Raw genomic sequence first — 15,382 nt, 5'->3', positions numbered from 1 at the left:
GTCACCATTATAAGAAATGTTACTCAACTGATTTCCTAGTCTTCATATTGGTTCTACTCAAACTAATGTAACAACAATGGTAGACATTCTTTTCCCAACTTATCAAGACAATTTGATGATCAAATAATGATAATAACAACTCATGTATTATATACCATGAGATAGATACTGCTGTGACAAGAATGGATAAACGCTGACTAAGCCTTTATAATTCTTCAGTAGGAATGATAACATTATTGCCATTTCAAAGAGAAGGAAACTGAAACTAAAAGGTTCATTAAAAATATAGTAAAGATGTCTTGAGGTATTTTAATACTCTCTAGGATAAAAACTAGATGAAATATATATTTTCTTATGCATACACATTTGTGCATCTGAGGAATAACAGTTATGAATATGTTGTAGGTCTTCACTGTTCCTCTTCAAAGAACTTAAGGAAGTCTTTTTACTAGTATTTCCCAAATCTGCCAATTTCATTCTGTTTAAAATGCCATGCTTCTCCATACCACCTGACTCAAGACTGCTTTCTTCCTTATGTCAGTGTCATTACTATTTGCTTATAATTCTCAGTTTCTACCTCAGTATCCTAACCGAGATATGATACCTTGTTAGATACCAAGACTTTTTTTTATCAATTGACTTACAGGGAAAAATGTCTAGCACTGACTTTTTAAGTGTTGAACCTGGTGTTTCCCTATAACTTTCATTTTTACTCTCCTCTTGCTATTTATTAGAGGAGAGAGAGAGAGAGAGAGAGAGAGAAATTTGAAAGTCCTATTCGTAGGAAACATTGCTTATTAATGGACATTTATACTGACTCCACGGGGTAGAAATATGGACACAGTGTCTATATGTCTTCCTGTTGTGTCTCTTTTCTTTCAGCTCTTCTCTACCCCGAAGCTTGATTTAGGGAATGCTTCTCTTTAACCATTTCATGCAGGTTATATAAAGATACTCTTGGCCCAAATGTTCACTTTAGACTTATCGGGCTCTAACTTGAACTTACATTATTTTGTGGAGGATGAGTCTTCTCCTGCAATCGACTACTGTTGCTTTCTTTTACTTTGTTTTGTGACTTAGCAAATTGGAAAGCAATACCAAAATACCAACATGGTAGACAGGTAACTAGCATTTCTTGAAGTTTGAGAGCACACAGAAGAAAAGGAATCTTACTGAGCATCTTTTATCCTTCCAGTGTCCTATCAGTATCCTCCTTTTGTGACTGTGGTACTGTTTTGTTCTTGCTATGTAAGGTAGGCAGCTATTTTTTTCCCTGCTGTTCCTTTTCACCCGGGTTGATGGGGCTCTTTCATTTTGACCTGCAGGATCCCTGTGCATTGCAGAGTTGAGCCCTGCCATCTAGGCTGCCTTTCTGCTTCATTTTGCTCCTGACCTAAACCCCCCTGCTATTCCAGGCCTGGCCTCTCATGACCAGAGACTGCTGACTCATCCTGGCTTGTGCCAAGCTGTGCAGTCGCTTAGTGATGTGGACAGGAGTCGAAGGACTAGAATGAGATCACTGAACTCATTTCACTTGTTGCTTACCGTACAGTCCAGCATGAGCTGGAAATGTAGGAACCTCAGCCTCCAGAGCAGAAAGAGTAAGTAGATTAAACACACCATATCACCAAGTTCTCAACAAGCAGTGGATGGGTGGCGGTGGGGGCTTGCTTTATCATGGCCGTGGCTAGGGCATTCTGGCTCATCAGGAGTTTTCCTTTGTCCTCTCTTCTTCCTCTCCTCCACAGTTGCACCCTTCCCCCCTTCCCTGGACTTCCCCTCTGAAAATATCCGGATGGTACAGCAATGATCTGGGCAGAAATGAAATTTTGCTAATAAGCAGCCTCCGCACGAAACCCTGGAACAGTGACACTGCTGAAACTGCTTAGTTTAGTGGTGTCTACTGGGAACTCACATGAACTTCCCAACAGTATTCAAGGGGATGAATTTTTTTGTTCTTTTTTTCCTTCTTGATTCTCTTTTTCTTTCTGTTTTAAGAGAGGTAGTTTCAGGAGACATGGCTGCATTCTGGTGTGGTGTAAAGTTTTCCGTCGGGAGACAATAATGTACATTCCTCTGGCAGGACGGGATGGTTTTTTTTTTTTTTTTTGTTTCTCTTGCTGTTGTTTATTTATAAGACATTTCCTCTCAGTTAGTGGAAGTTAGGTCGTAAGAGGCTCCAGTGATTTTCCTTCCACCTCCCCTCCCTAATTTCTGTGCTTCAGCACTCAGGAACACTGTGAACTCGACAAACTAATCAGAGCAGAGAGCTTAACAGCCAGGCCTGGACACTCTCAAGAGACTGTGTGCTGATTCTCAGTCGTCACTCCTTGGATCAGGAACCACAGTCCTGGTGAGTGGTGAGGTTCCAGAATTTGATGTGTCAAGGATTCTATTCTTGGTGTCTCTGAGGCAGGCAGGAAATAAAGGGTGCTTTTAAGAATATGTTTTTTTAAAAAAAATGCTACCAAACAATCCACAACAGAGTGATAAGAACTCTCAGTGTGCACAGCTGAGAGCACTCTATGAACAACAGCAGAGCCTTGAGTCTATGCTCAAGAGGAGCCTGCAGGCAGAGGTTTTGTGCTACCACAGATGGCTGTGAGCTGTGACATTCCTAGCAAACATGCTTGTGGGAGGAGGAAGATAGGTGAGTGAGTGCGACAGGGAGGTGGTATTCAGGGTGGCAGGAGGGGAGCAATGAAACTGGAACTAACCCCTCATTAGGAGTTTCCTTCTATCAACTTCTCATGCATCTCTGTTCAGAGCATTTGTGTTATGCTCGCAGTATTTACACACCCAGCTAAGTAGAAAAAAATCTATAGTAGATGTATAGCAACAGGATATTGCTAGGGCTGTTCTCCTAAAGATCACTTTGCTTAAATCTGGTTTTGAATGTTAGGGGATCTCTCTCCACCCAACCTTAGGAAAATATTATTTGTCACACCCTTTTCTTTATTCTTCTGCATTCATAGTATTGAGTAGAAGAATGCAGTGAGAATCCTTATTTGGTTGCGGGAAATTCATCATCCTGACACAGGAAAACTAGATGACTATCCTCATGGTATTAAACCCAAATATAGTATTGTCCTCAATATAAGAGATTCTGATTGACTGGGCTCTGGGAGCTTGTCAAAGGAATAGAATGGGGGGAGCAGTGGTTTGCATCCTGTCTGATATGAGACTAGCAGAGCAACCACCATAGCCAATAGGAAGCTTTCGTGTGTTTTTTAATTCATACTCTCCCTGGAAGTGAAAAAGAACATATTTTTCTTTTACCATCAGATCCGTAATTAGTTGCTTTTCTAGAGGTATTTGATTGTACTATGCTTTCACATCTTCTTTCTAATTTCAAGAATCTGGCATGTTCTAAAATATTGAGTGGAAAAAATGAAAAAAACAAAAACCAAAAAAACATGGTGGGCCATAAAAGCATTTGACTGTGTGGCAGCATCTGAAGTAAATTGCTCTTTGGAGAAGGGAAGAAGTCTTTGATGTCCCCAATATGGTTCTCATAGGCTAAAACTTCCCAGAACCACAACCCAGCCTAAGGGGCACTTACTCGATGTTCTTAAATATTTGGAAAGAGATGTTATTTTATTGTTTTAGTTGTCTTTGCTATTAACACGTTGCCAGTAGATTCCTTCTAGAGTTGAAAATGCTTTAGCAATAGTTGATTTTATATTTAACCAGATGTGTATTGTATGTGCATGTTGTGTGTACTTTTGTCCAAGCTGGTGTAGTGATCCAACATATAACATTGGTAGTTAGCTTTGGAATTTTGTTTGCTATTCTGTGTGATTCAGATTCTTAACCATAGAACTCACACATGCTCATATATCCCACATTCCCTACAGAGGATCCGTGCTATAGCCTTATAGGGATTTGTCAATGACCTCTAGGACAAAGATTCAGCAACTTATCACAATTCCTGTAGTTTCTGATGCTCATCAAATTCCTCAGTCAGCATTGTGATAAGAAGCAATCTCAGTGTTACTAGGACCAGTGTGATAAAAACTTAATGTGGTGTATAATAACAAAGTTTGTCCATTTCTATTAGGCCATGTTAGTTATGACTACACTATTATTAATATATTTAAAGTTTCTTGAGTATCTCCATTAGTTCTCTTATTTTCTAAAGAAAGAAGTTGAACAGGAAAATTGTTTTAAAATTTTTAAAACATGATTTAGAAAATGTAACTACCTCATAGGCCATTGCTACCAAAAGTTACATAGGAGTTTGTGCCTCCCAATGTTAATACTCAAACTTCACAGACTCCCAAAAGGAAATATCTCTTAGTTTCTGGTAGGGACTCATAGTCCGTATGGACTATGTTGAAGGCAAGATGAATCTCTTAATATTTTGAAAACATTTTATTCTTGAAAAACTGTAACTCTATAAAAATTTGCAAGCAACTCTAAGCAGAGAATAGATTAATATGAATATCTAAAAATATGTCCCAAGAAATGGCATTTAAAAAAATCTAATCTTCCAGAGAGATCTTCCTTATAGATGCTAAGGTCTGGAGTTCCACATGGTCATGGAAGAAGTGCCAAGTATATAAGAAGTCAGAATTTGATTAGTATACCTCTGAGAAAAGGACAAGGTGATGTATTTTTTGAGCTTAAATAAGCTGATTTTTTTTCCATACCTATATAAGTTTTCATAGTATATTATCAATAATTCAATTTTCCAGTGCTCATCTTGAAGTTTTAATTTTATTAAATTAATGAGAATGAATGTTTTAAAATATGTATTTTCTTACATGCACATTGTAGATATAAGCATTTTCTATATGTTATATTCACTTAATTAGGCAGTCACAATTACACACAAATGAAATTGCTAAATAACAGGATTATGATTGTCCCGTTAAGAAATTGTTCTTTCCTATTTGAACAGGAATGCTTTTGGTTTTTATGTGATTCATTAAGAAAGATAAATAAACTTTCTAAGTTTAGAAACTTGTATCATATGATTGGTTATGTATGTTAGCTTACATATGCTTATGTTATATGTGGAAAATCACATACTTACATGCAAACTTAAAAAATATGACCAAATATTGGCTAGAATTACTTGCCTTTGAATTCAGCAAAATGTTTTATAAATTGACTCTAAGTGAGGTTAAATTGACATTTTATCACACTGAGGACATTGAAAGTTTACACAAATTTTTATAAGTGATATCTGCAAAAGCAAAGATTTTATAGCTTGATAAGTTTGGTAATTATCCTTCATTAAATATACATGTCAGGTTGTAAACCTAAATTCTATTAGGTACAACTTCAAAATATTAATTGCTATATGTATAAAGTAATTTAAAATTAAGTAGAAGGAAATTAAATTCATAATTATCTTAAAATTAAAAGCATATTTAATGAATTCACATTTTTGTAAGAATGAATACATATATAAATGACCCAGTTTATTCTTGTTTCTCAGCTATTTAGTTGTATATTAAATGCCTTGATGCTGCATTTACATATCAGCAACAATAATTTTCCAGATATCTTTTTAGAATACCTAGTCACGTCATATCCTGTAAAACCATACTTTTCTGTGAAACTTTCCATGATAACCCAAACTAAAAGTGATCTGACATTAATAGCATTTTTAAAATCATATCTACCACTTGTCATATTCAGCTTTGAGTTGAATTTTTTGTATGTATGAAACTATAAGTGATTAGAGGGCAAATAGTGTGTTTTTATGTTTATGTATTTATCTTTCTTCCAAACAATATCAAATTGCCTCAATAATAGGGGAGGATCAATGAATAGGTGATGAGTGAGTGAATGATTGAATGAATATATCTTGCTTATAATTGAAGAACATTTCTAGAAGACAAATCAATAGATTCTTCTATATCTGAGCCTCTTAAATCCCTTTGTTAGATCTTCCACCTTGCTGACAGCATCACTAGCCCTTTGCCAAGCAAGTTTCTGTAACCCCCAAAAAGCTTTGGTAATTTCTGATGGAACATAGAGGGACTTGAATTTGAAGTTCTATTCTGTTTGCAGGACTTGCAAGGGTGACCAAATAGCTCATACAATCTGAAAGAACCAGATTTACCTATAATGTATCATATTAATCAAAGGCCTGTCCAGCTTATGAATATTTGTTTACAGTAATTGATGTTTTTTCCATTCTTCAGACTCCACATCTAAGAAACTCAGACTGATGCAGAAATGCACGAAGACTGGCTATGATTTCCCTGTGAACTAAACGGGAGGGGCGGGGCAGACAGACAGCACAATAAAGAGCAAGAGCAAGAGGACAGGCAGCCAAATCATTTGCACTGTCTTAACAAGCACTAATTAAATGCCCTGTTTGAGGTAAATAATAGCTGAAAATAGCCAAGTTCAATTGTTTTTGATCGATGAGTAGATAAATTGGTGGAATTGCTTGGTGCTGCTTCAATCATTAAGCTGCAGCACACTAAGACATCTTCAAAAGAGAGGGACAAGTTGAGCCAGCCTCTAAAGTGCCATTTACTAAGTCCCCATTCCAGTGCCCTAAATATTGCCCCGATAAATCACATCCAGAGAATAACTGCACATACTAGAAATGTGCCCTAATAAACTATAATTAAAAGAAACCAAAATATTGTGTAATTTGAGGTTTAACCTCATCTGTTACTAAAGGCAAATCAACTTGGCAATCCCCAAACTACACAGGATCCTGTTTCCTAAAGCAAATTGTTTTTTAGAGCTCCTAATATATATATAAACATAATATTCATTTTCATCTCTTTTTATTTTCCCTACTTACTCTCTAGTAAACTAAATTCCTAGATGTAAGCAGCCAGAGGGAAAAAGAGAAGTGATTCACATAATGGATAATTAACCCTTAAACAATGAAAAGTTAACCCTCCTTATACATGCCAAAAAATGAAATGTTTTTGTTGTCGAGTTTGTTCTCCTTTGGGTGTTAACACATAGAGGACATTTCCATTAGCAAAACTTGGCACCAAACAACCTGTTCATCCTCAAGCTATAAATACCACACTCACCTTCCAGTTCATTCTGGCAGGATTTGTAGTATGATGTCCTCTTGGGTAGTTGTGTACAAATCATTCTGAGGGGCAAAATTGTATGAGTGCCTAATCTACTTTTGAAAATGAAAGAAACAGATCTGTTTTATGAAAAACACCAAATATGGAAAGACATAAATTGTAATAAAAAGTATTAGCACCTTGCACCTCCTGATAATTGCCTTCCTAGTCAAGAGGAACCAAAATAGTATAATAAATGTTAGAACTACATAATGATCAGAGTGCAAAAATTTGTCTCTACATTTCAATAGTGAATTGCAAAAAAGAAACAAACCTTAAACTACCCATGCAGACTTAATTTAGGCTTCTAAATTAAGAGATTTAGCTACTTCATTTGTCTAAGGAAGATAATAGGACCCATTTGACTGACTTACCAGTGTTAGGAAGATCAGAGTACAAGGAGTGTTTCTACGTGACATTCATTAAATACAGATTTAGCATTCACTCATTTTTTCATTCAAAAATATCCTTGAATCCCTACTCTGTGTTAGTTACTATTGTAGAAGTTGAAGATTGATTAATTCATTAACAAATATTTGTTGAGGAGCTCAAACTATGTACTAGATACTATCCAGGGACTAGGGATCCTATCATAAATAAAACAAACAGACCTCTGTTCTTTTTTTTTTTTTAACATATTTTCTTGATCCATTCATCATTTGTAGGCCATCTAGGTTGTTTCCATAGGTTGGCTATTGTGAACAGGCTTAGATAAACATTGGTGTGCAAGAGCTCTATTATAGTAATGATTTTTTAGTAGAAATATATGATAAATAAGCACACAGGTAAAATACATAGCATGTTAGATACTGATTAGTTCTGTGGAAAAAAGTAAAGTAAGAAAGAGAGACAAAGACAGGGATAAGGTTACAAGTTTAAATTGGATGGGAAGAACATTTGGGGAAAGACTTTAATTAGTAAGTTTTGTGATTATCTAAGTAAGTACATTTTCAGCAGTGAAACATCAAGTTCAAAGGCCTTGGACAAGAATGCATTTTGTTGGTCTAATAGATGCTGAAAGAGAATGGTGGTTATTAGAGGCCAGGAGAGTAGCAGGGAAGGAAAAATGGGGAAAGGTTGACCAATGAATGCTAAATTACAGTTAGATAGAAGCAAGAAGCTCTTGTGTGCTATTGCACAGAGGATAGCTGTAGATAAAAATATTGTAATGTATATCTTAAAAAGCTATAAGAAAGGATTTTAAGTGTTTCACCACAAAGAAATGACAAATGCTCAAGAAGATAGATATGTTTACCTTATTTAAACATTACACTCTATACATTTCTCAAAACATCATGTGGTACCCCATCAATATGTACAACTTAACATGCTTTTACATATCAATTGAAAAATAAATTTAAAAATTACTAAAATACACATGAGAATATAATGGTATGCAACACACACACACACAAAATGTATCTGGCAAGCTTTAGTGATAATAAGAAAGTCTGTAGGGACCAGTAGGCAAACAGGTAATAGAGGCAGTGTGGTCCTGATCACACAGGCTTACATGTGCTGTTGTAAAGGTGTAGGCTTTGTCATTGACAACACACATATTAAATAACTCATGGTCTTAAGTTCCTCATCATAGGAGGAATAGATAGAGCAACAAGTTAGGATAATACCATAAGCTAAATAACCTAACAGAAGAATGTTCAAGGAACCTTAGAGGCACCAAATAGTGAGTGTTCAGCTGAGTGTACTTTGGAGTGAAGAGTCAGACAAATATTCATAGAAGATATCATAAATCCATAGTAGGCCTTGAAGGATTTTACCAGAGGTTCAGAGGAAGGAAGAGAATTAAGTAAGAGGATCAGCAGGGGCAAAGACATTTAAATGGGAAATAACATGACAGAATTGGGGAGCAGTATCACTGTAGGGGAGCAGGGAGAAATGATGCTGTATGTGTAGGCAAAGAGCAATCATCTTGGGCTTTGATTGCCATGCAAAGATATTTTAGCTGCATCTTGTTGCATTTGGGGAGCCATTGAAAGGTTTTAAGTAGAGAAGGTTAATGATCATATTGTGTTACAGAAGATCACCCTGGCAGCAGAGTGGAGGATAGATTATAGGAATGGGAGAATAGAAGCAGGAAAATGAGTTAGGAGGCAACTTAAATTGTTCAGACAGGAAACAATGGAACCATGAACTAGGACAATAACTGTGGGAATACAGAGGAGGAGACATATTCAAGAGACAAGAGGCAGAGTGGACACAATTTAATAACATTTGGGCTGGGCATCAAGAGAAGGAATTTTGGATTGCTCCCACATTTCTGCCTTATACAATGAAGCAAGAAAAGCCATGAGGAGGAGTAGGTCTTGTAGACTGGGGGAGAGATGATAAATTTGTTTTTGACTGTGTTTAATTTTGTGATGTTGAGGGAGCATCCAGACTGGTGTCTGATAGGCTGTTGGTTTTAGTCAGTAATACTGGAGATAGGTCAGGGACAGAGATTAATGTTTGGCAGTCTTTTGAATTATCAGAATTGTGATGGTAGTTAAAATTATGGAGTGGACATTTGTCAAGGAAAATATATTGAAAGAGGCAAAAGGGAGCAGATCCTTGGAGTGTACCACATTTGGGGAACATAAAGAGAAAGAGGAGGCTTCATAGATTATTATGCACAACTTTTTATTATGTGCCAGTCAGTGAGCTAGATGGTGGACCAAGATGACTGGCCCCAGATACTAACCTAGAAGTACCCAGAATATGTACAAATCTAAGAGGTTGCTATTACTATTACCACCACAATGGTACTATGCTATTATAGGACACTGCTAACAGAGGAAATGCCCAAGTGTAACAGAAAGTCTTGTAGAATATTTAATTAGCATCAAGGGAGGTTATTATAAAGGCAGAATCATAGAAAGTTTACTGCATGCATTTTCACTATACAGTTCATTTTTGATTTCTCTAATGCTTGGATGTGTATGTTCCAGTGTTAGCATGGGTTCAAACTATTGGCAAAACAAGCCAGGTGTAAATTATGGTAGAATTGAAATCGATAGTGCTTTGAAGCACTGGAGTGCCCAGTTCACATCAGGGCGTACGTCTGTGTTCACTGAAACATGGCTATCAAGTGCACCCTGAGTCATTAGATGTGTTATCCAGTGAATAACAGCATAATGATATTTTAGCAGCACTGCCTTATGATAAATTCTGCTTTAGTGAAACCCCATATACAGAGCAATTTCTCCTGGCCGTGTACATTGCATCGCAAAGAAAGGATATCCTGCTGCGTATCAGAAGGCTGTAATTTCATTTAGGGGTTCTATTGACATCGTAAACTGCAAGAGCAGAGCTCAAGTGGCTATTTAAGTCATAGGAACTTCAAGCTAAAATTACTGCCTGGTCCTAATCGCCTCCTCCAGGGGACTCCTGCCTATACATATATACTTTATGTTTCTATCTTTGTGTCTGTAAATACTCAATCACTCTGGGGCCTGAGCTGATAAGCTGTCCTAAAATATGACAGGTATCTGTCACCTTTGCAGCTGGTACAGGCTTCAGGGCTAAAAGCAGTTATATTTTCATTGAAGGTCAAATAATAAAAGGCGCCAGAATCTCCACCCCAACCTAGTTCACTGAACAGGTTTTTCTGCTTTAAGACATTCTTTACTCAGTTTAAGGTCAGGATCTTCCAGCATGTTGAGGCTAGAAGAAGAGGGACTTTTTAGATTTACCTGTACAGTGGGGTTTACAGCTTGGTTAAGGTTTTACCCCATTCTTTCTCCTTTTTGCCTTGTACATGCTCACTTATAAAAGTAATAGTGCTATAGTCTTGGTATTCAGTAAAATACAGGTTATTTAGTGTCTCAGGAAAGTGATTTCCCAGATATCTAACAGGGACATTCTGTTTTGAGATACTCAATTTGAAAACAGGAAGCCATAGTAATTTAGTTGAATATTTATACTCTAAGAAAAATAAATATATATATAGAATTTCAAATTGTCAGATAGTATTTATTAGATGATGCCTTGGACTTGACTCCAGGAAGTAAATGAAGGAAGATTCAGCGTTAAGTATGTTTTTCCTTAAATTTTAATGAAAATTTCATGTTTATGCTTCCATGTGAACAGTCAACTCTGTGGGCATTACAAAAACTGAACACTATAGTTTACCCTCTAGTTTTCATATCATTGATGTTTAACTTGGTTGTTCTCTTTCCTGGGCTTGAGATTCATCTGTCTACATGCTGTTTAGTAAGAAATCACAGCAAAACTATCATGGTTCAGAAAATCACAGTAATAATGGAACATATGACTCATCATAAAGTAACTCTATCTTCTAGCCATTTTATTGCTCTTATAACACCCTGTAAGAAGTGAAACAGAGGGATAGAGAGCCACATTCATTGAACTGACTAAGGATACATTTTTTAGCTTCCATATTAGCCTGTCTATTGTTCCTGTGATTCATCACAATACTTTTTTATTGCTTAAATAGTACAATTAAAAATTAAAAGTCAGTAAAAACCAAATCTATCTCATCTGTTACCCTGAAACTTTCATTAGATGTCTAAACAACATAATATCCCATTGTCATGTTTCTGACAAGTACTACTGCTCTGATGAGAGCACCCTCAAATCATTTCTATGCATGGGAATGCAAATCATACATAGTATGTAGACACATAAAAGCTGTTATATGAGTGCAACCTCTCCCATTGTTCTCCCAAGTTTAAGCAGCATAGCAGTGAAAGAATGCACACTGCCTGGGTTCTTCAACCTATGAATTTGTGGCCTTGGGTAAGCTATTTAATTCTCCATGCCTCAGTTTCTTCATCTGTTTAGGAGGAGGAGGGTGCAAATCAGTAATCTATCAAATTTACTATGAAGAATAAATGATCTAATAGATGTAAAATATTTAAACTTATACCTGGTATATAATAAGCACTTGATAAACATTAGCTGCTGTTACCATCATCACCCTTGTCATCTTCCTCATAGTCATTTATTCCTACACTATAGGATAAAGTTTTATACCTCTTAGAAAAAGAATCTACATTCACAGACAAACACACATATATACCCCACCCACCTTGAATCTGTTGTGGGATTGAGTTTTTTTTAACATGCTACTCTCAATATTACCCTAACTGGAGAATGTATAATGTATCCATCTTTGGATGAGTTAGGTTTGGTACTGATTTTTGACTTAACAAGGTTTCCAGTACTTAATACAAGATCACTCCATTGCTAGGTCTCACTCCTATTATCTACTCACTCTGAATTTTCTCATCTGATTGTTAAGTCCTTCATGCCTCTTTTCCCTCAAAACTGTAAATTCAATTAAACATGGTCTCCTCCAGGTCTGTTGGGCATTTCACCATTTCCAACACAATAAATAAAACTCGGGTGAATGAATGAATGTCCTTCATTTCCAGTCTCTGTCTTTTTTTTTTTAACTCAGGACTCGTGCTTACTAGGCAAATGCTCTATCACTTCATGCACACCCCTAGCCATTTTTGCTTTAGTTTATTTTTAAGATAAGATCTCTAGCTTTTTTTATGATTTTATTAACATATCAGAGTTGTGCAGGGGGATGCATTATGATATTTACATATGCTTACAATATATCTTAGTTGGACTTACCTCCTCCACTGTTCTCCCTCTTCCCTTCACCCTTTCTTAGAACAATTTCAACAGGTTTTGTTCTTCTGTTTTCATATATGGATACAAAATACATCCACCATATACACCCTCATTCCCCCGTTCCTTATGCTCACCCTCTTCCCACTGGTACCTATCCCAGCCAAGATAAAAATGAAGGACAAGAGGGTCTCTCACTTTTGAACCAGCCTAGCTTTGAACCATGATCCTCCTACCTCTGCCTATTGATTATAGGTATGTGCCACCATGCCTAGCCCCATTTGTAGACTCTTAATCCTGGTTCCTGTTGCCTAATGTGCTAAATCCTGTCTCCCTAGGCCACTCTATTCACTAGTCCTAGTTATCATCCCAGTCTTTGTCCAGATACTTAGTTCTTTTTATCTTCTTGCCTTCTTATTGGTTATGAAGCCCTCAGTTAACAATACCCAGTCAATACAGCAGGCCTACACCCTACTTCACCTTTTCCTTCAAAATCCGTGGACACCACCCTACAACCATGACCTATATACCTTTTCATGTCTTTTCTTCCCATTTGGTATTTGAATTTTAATCTTACGGGTGATTCATTTTCCATTTGCATTTTAATCTGATGCCCTTAGCTCTAACCGTGATTCTGATCTTCATATCATATTGTTCACTTATCCCTTTCAATATTTTGAGGAAAATGTATCAATAGTAAGTGAATGAAAACAGATATTGAGCTTTATCTGTAAGAAACAGCATTCAACTACCTTGGCAGACTGCATGTTGTACCATTTATTTTGCCTCCCACAGTGGTCAGGACAGTCTTTATCTTAGCTTCTTGATGAACACCAGAGACCTTATATCCTGAAGTTGTTACCAGATGCCCTATACATTCGCTAGCCATAGGCTGGTACTAGCAATATCCAAAGCTTAATTAATGTCAAGTTTAATTGGACAAAATTGGCATTAGTGTAGTAGTGTGTCTAATTGCAAATATTGTATTTAAAAGAGAAACTAACACCAATATGCAACTTGTTGCCAGTAGACCACTGGTAATTACATATTGATATATATGTAGTGTGTTCCCCTTATTGTCACTCTTTTTTTGACTCATGAGAAAAGTGAGAAAAGATTGAAAAGAGAGGTAAATTTTAAGCTTACACCAAAAGGATGCTGAACTTAATTAGTAATTGACACAATAGTGAACAGTATTACTGTTTATCAAAGACACAATACCTACACAGAAGTATAGTAGAGTTTTTATAGTCTTAGTGCTGATATTACTAATTAGATCCTAAAACTAACTAGACGGAAATTATTAGTCTATTATTTTGCACAAAGGAGCAATAAAGAATAGCCATGAATGCTCCAAAAATCCACATCATAATGGCTTATGTGAAAGGTTTGGTAGTAGAGGGAGAACTTTGGCTGTGGATTTAAAAGCTAGACATTGAAGGATGAAGAATAAAAAATCTTTGGGTGAGAAGCAAATCCAATGGTGTGATTTGAGAAAACAGGGTTGTGGAGAGGACAGAGAAAAATGTCAAACAATGGGAATAAAGTTGGTATGTAAAAGAAGTAGTGAAATTAGAAATTAGATCCACATTGTTGAACATTAGGATATGAACTTGGAAAGTCATGAGAAGTCCAGGATTTATTCTTTGTGGTTGATAAGAACAATGTCTATCATATAGTTAAAACTCAATAACAATTTAGTTAATAATTTAAATATTTCACAGAGGCAAGCAAAAATAATGAAAGTAGTGTTTTAGGAGCTAACCTAACTATAGCGTACAGGGTAGATTGAGAAGGTTGAGACTAACGAAAGATGCTGGCTGAGAAGCAGTTGCAATAATTCAAATGTAAAGTGATCAAAACTCAAATGCAGTCATGAATGAGAACATTAAAAAGGATACTTTAAAAAACATTAAACTTTCCATTTTTCTTCCCTACCACCCCTAGTTCCAAATAATTATAACTTTAACTGTAAAATAGATCCTAAACGCGTGGCCAAATGTATGACCCTTTGTGCTTTTGGTATGATTTTAGTGAAGTGGGATGTCCTGGGCTAGGGGGTGAGACTGAAGCTCACCCAAGGCTCCAACCACTGAGGGCTTTATTATATCATGTTCTTAAAGTTTGACAGTTTGGAGCATAAACTCAGGGAACACACTGACTCTTCTAGATTCTCATTTATAAGTTCCTGATATACAGGATTCTGAGATATCTCACATATCATAGAATACTGATTCACATGGGCCAATTCTGCAGGGGCATTCATTCCAAGTTCTTGACTATGTATCTTCTGAGCTTAGTTAAGACTGACTCCTGAAATAATGGTAGACTCTTCTGCCTTTTCTCCCTTCTTTCTTCAGTTCAACCAGATCAACACCAAAAAGAAACTTCAGCAGGGATTTCAAGATCATCCCCAAATCCGTCATTACTGCTTAGAGAGTCTCAGACGTCCCAAGGGTATTGTGGGACTTAGTCGTGAGAAGCAATGCTCATTAACTTGGTTTTAATGTGTGTCTGCTTTGCTCATCATAACTTACATGCATCCAATTGGCCTTTCTTTGGACAGTTCTAACATTTATTGAAGGATAATAATTTGGTTGATATATCACCTCTACATTTAGCATCCTGTTGCTCAAGAACATGCACACACACATACATACATGCTTTGCTTTGTTCCTGTGATAAGGAAAGTACCCCATCTTATTTTATGGTTATTTGAGTGAGTA

General features: G+C 36.5%; 1 protein-coding gene across 19 annotated transcripts in view; it reads left to right on the top strand.

Annotated features, from left to right (window-relative positions):
• The window catches only part of Zbtb20 (zinc finger and BTB domain containing 20), an 815,899-nt gene that overhangs the window by 511,200 nt on the left and 289,317 nt on the right, over positions 1-15,382 (top strand). Inside the window, exons 1-2 of one of the 19 annotated variants that reach the window (XM_074073195.1) lie at positions 1,471-1,601; positions 2,226-2,353. The exons of 17 other annotated variants lie outside the window; for them this stretch is intronic. The gene's annotated coding sequence lies outside the window, so the exon portion shown is untranslated. Of the gene's footprint in view, positions 1-1,464; positions 1,602-2,225; positions 2,354-15,382 lie in introns of those variants that run through there. One more of the 19 variants, XM_074073197.1, reaches the window with a different exon arrangement.

This window comes from Castor canadensis, chromosome 5 (assembly GCF_047511655.1).
Source record: "Castor canadensis chromosome 5, mCasCan1.hap1v2, whole genome shotgun sequence".
NCBI lineage: Eukaryota > Metazoa > Chordata > Mammalia > Rodentia > Castoridae > Castor > Castor canadensis.
The sequence above is the reverse complement of the archived record's forward strand: the minus strand, read 5'-3'. Positions and strand labels throughout refer to the sequence as shown.